Source organism: Podarcis gaigeae, assembly GCF_964106915.1.
Source record: "Podarcis gaigeae genome assembly, chromosome: 4".
NCBI classification, from domain to species: Eukaryota; Metazoa; Chordata; class Lepidosauria; order Squamata; family Lacertidae; genus Podarcis; species Podarcis gaigeae.
This window is the reverse complement of record NC_139677.1, coordinates 67,194,029-67,197,952: the sequence shown is the minus strand read 5'-3', so window position 1 is coordinate 67,197,952 and position 3,924 is coordinate 67,194,029. Positions and strand designations below refer to the sequence as shown.

Sequence of the window (3,924 nt, the reverse complement as noted above, 5' to 3'; positions counted from 1 at the left end):
CCCCTGCGTGGGCCAGCAAAAGTGGAGGCTTTTGTTTTCGTGGGAGTGGGTGTAACAAGGTCAAATGCATATACTGTGTCGTAAATAGATAGGTGAGAAACAAGACTTATCCCATGCACTTTTTCCCTTGTTATCCGTTGCATTGTACAAAGGGTTTAGGCACCAGGGAAAAGAAGGCCTCACAGTTCGGGAGTGAAAATATTCCACGTATGCTACACTTCTCCCTCACTCTCACCCTGCAAGAGATTAGGTAAGGTGCAGATCTTTTATGTAGGTCATGGTAGAGTAAAAACATATACACAGAGAAAAACACACATGCACATGTGCCAAACTTTTGTTCATTCTGGCAGCACCTCTGCCAAGTGTTACTCACTGAGGTGACAGTGAGGAGAACTCAAGAACAAGTTAGAAAACAACTTTTGTAGCAATAATGCCACCTCTTGAATTCTCCCATATTCTAGTTCTGGGCTAGAAGAGAGAAAAAATAGTTTTAGAAGTATTTTCTGAAAGGCATTACTTCCCTTTCCACTGCATTGTTGAGACCCTATTTAGCTGTGTCAAGGAAAGCTTCCTAAAGACAAGTAGATTAGGGTTAACTAGAAGGCATTACAGCTTTAATTGTACTCTGATTATTTTGTTAAATTGCAGCATGGTTTTTCTTGTTGCAAATGCTAGGGGCCTAAAATAATATAATTTTATTCCTCATACATTTGGCATGACTGCAACAATAACTGGAACAGTTTCTACCACCATGAATTCTGGATGGCCATCAAAGCCACTAGATTTTTTGAGCCAGTCTTGCTATTTCTTCCCTCCTCAATTTTCAGGATGATGTAACACCACCCTATTATAGGAACTGTTTTGCGGCAGTTTCTCACACAGAATGCAAAGGACTGATTCACACTATCAAATTCTTTGTGCAAATTTTCACCATACATTTAAAGCACCCTTATATGTCATGGCTTCCCCAATGGAATCCTGGGAACTATTATGTGAGTGTTGTTGCTGACAGACCTCTCACAGTCACAATTCTCAGCAGCCTTAAGAAACTACAGCTCTCAGCATTTGTTGTGGGAAGTCATGACTCTTAAGATGGTATAAGAGTGCTTTAAATGTATTGTAAAGAATGTGATCAAATATACAGCTACCTGGAGCAGATTAACAATGTGTGCACATGAAGCCAGCGGCCACCTCTGTGATCACACCCTTTGGAAACAGTACATAGCTGTCAACGTTTCCCATTTTTAAAGGGAAATTCCCTTATTCCGAATAGGATTTCCCTTAAAAAAAGGGGAAAGTTGACAGCTATGAAACAGTATAGCAGTAATCACAAAAATGGCCTAGTTCAGATTAGCCTTTCACCACATGTGTGTGCCAAATTGCATGAAATAATTTGGAGTGAAGTATCCATTTGTGTCTTAGAGAGGCGTTGCCTTGCACCCAGTCCAACGACTGATTCATTCAATCCCACACTGTCTACACTGGTGGGCATGGTGGAAGAGGAGGTAGTCCCACAAGGTGGGGGATATGAGAAAGTAGGTCAAGCCCCAAGCAGGGAAAGTATATTCATAATAAGGAATTTTGATGATAATTTTCACCTGAAGCAACAGATACAATCCTTTGTTTCCCAGCGTCAAATTTGGCATGCTGTTAATTGCAGGAATGCAATCAGTGTGCATGCCTGAAAAAGTGCAAATAGCAGAAGTAGGGGAGGTCAGCAGCAGCGGGTCTGCAGGGGGAAGGAGAGGGAGAGTTTAACCCTTTCCTTTACTGTGATCCCATAACTCATGCACACACTCCATTGCTATTTACCTCAGGAGGAAGCCTCCATCAGCACTGTTACATCTAAGTTTTCTCCAATATTTTCGTTTTTTTAACTCAAAACACTCCGAGACTACAGTTTCAGTTCCAGGAACTCCTAGCAAAATAATGACATTTTAGAGCAGGTGATAGTGGGAGGAGGAGCATACAGATAAAGGGAAGAGATAGGTTCACACAAACTATCACCAAGCACATCACAAGCCAACAAAGACTTCTTTACCCTGGCATTTGAACCTGACCTTAGGTAGATTGATTCACCGTATTGTTGTGTCTGCAGTTTGTTTAGAACTTATTTTGATATTGTGTTTTAAATGGTTGTAACATGTCCTGAGACATTATTATTTATTAAATTTCCATATCATCCTTCACCTAGGTTTACACTATAAAAACACAAAAATACACAACACAGCAACAAACAATACTCCCCCCAGTTTAAAAGGCCATAAATTGTTTAACTAGCCAAAGGCCTAGGTGAAGAGGAATGTTTTTGCCTGGTGCTTATATGAAGAGTGGGTAATAAATTGCATAAATAAATAATTGCCAAAGGGGCAAGGGTTAATCATCCCCTTCCTCAGCTACTTTTTCACTTCCAAGCGTAGCCTCTGAATGCTAGTTTTTTTTAATTGCAAAAGCATTGGGTGGAAAGACACAAGCTACTGTATGTATTGCTTAGGCCTTAGGTGCTTTCCTCAGATGGTATGTCCTCATTCCACAGACTCTAATCCTTGAAAGGGGATAAGAACAACTTTTTTACCCTTTCAAAACAAGGCAAGTTGCATGGCAACTGCAACAGGGCTGAATAAGGACTGTGGGTGAAGGGTATGTTATCTTTTTCTAGCAGTTCCTTTTGCTAGATCTCAGCAGGCAGCTTCCTCTTCTTGACGTAAGAAGCACACGACAAAGAAGCTGAAGCAGAGCAGCAGTGGAATGAAACATTTAGTAGCTCAGCTCTGCCATACCGAGATACATAACCTCATTGTCTGATCTTGTGACCAACCATTACCAGGTCGAAACACTAGGACTGCAGTCTTTAATTGATTTGATCAACTAATTTGATTTTGATTATCTAATTTTTATACTGTTTAATACAGTAAAAAAGATCTGTAAGCAGTGCACACAACCAGACGCCTTCATCTGCCTCTGCTGCAACAAAACATGTCTCTCCCGTATTGGTCACTACAGCCACAGCAGGCGCTGTAAGCTTCCGAAAGTTTGACTTCAGCCTCAAAGCTGCACTCCTCCATTGTATCCCGAGACAGATGGATGCCAACCAAGATCTGTAAGCAGTGTACAAACAGCTGAAGCGACAACAAAATATCACAAAAATACGCAGTTACATATAAAAATGTTAGATTAATACAAAATAACTAATATATATAAATAAATATCAATTCATTTTCCTCCTGGTGTCCCTCTGTGTCTTCAGGTTATATATCGCCCAGGGTCTGAACAAAATCCCAGCTCACCCACAAAATTCTCGGAATGAAAGGAGGTCCTGGAAACAGCGGACATCACCTTAGTCTCTTACTCTAGACTTGCTTTTTATGGGTAGGCCCAAGGTGGATGGTACTTCCTCAGGCTGCTTGCAGCTGTGTCCCATTCAACTGTACTATCTACACCTAGTTCCAGATGCAGCAGGTTTCTTTAGTTTTCCAGAGGGTGGGAAAAGGGCTCCCCCTCCACTCACAGCTCTCTTTTTTCCCACCCTCTGTCCTCTACTCCTCTTCCTCCAACTGCAGCTTTAATTGCAGGTTAAAATTGAGTTTTCTGGCTGAGCCATGAAAAAGAAACATACAGATGGCATTGCCTACCAGTTTTTATCCCAACCCAGCACACATTTTGCATTCAGAACAAAATGCCTTGCAGTGTTTCTAAGAAACTACAGAGAATCCAAGCTGAGTATTTTTAGAGAGATTTCATGTGAGCCATCCAAATCTGGACACCAGAGATAGTGTAGGATCAGATCTACTTAAGAACAGGTCTGGTCATCAAACAAAATGTTGCAGTGCAAAATCTTCCAGCTAACAGGGGTTGCAAACATACCCTACAAACAGGGCACTGCACTTTTCCCCACTTCCATTTTCAGATATTCTGCATTTTGTG

General features: G+C 41.2%; 1 long non-coding RNA gene across 4 annotated transcripts in view; it reads left to right on the top strand.

Moving 5' to 3' along the window:
* LOC310843873 overlaps positions 1–3,924 on the top strand; it is a 41,360-nt gene that overhangs the window by 35,425 nt on the left and 2,011 nt on the right. For all 4 annotated transcript variants that reach the window (XR_014563725.1, XR_014563726.1, XR_014563727.1 and 1 more), the window contains 2 exons: positions 153–250; positions 3,248–3,459. This is a non-coding gene — a long non-coding RNA (uncharacterized lncRNA). The remainder of the gene's footprint in view (positions 1–152; positions 251–3,247; positions 3,460–3,924) is intronic.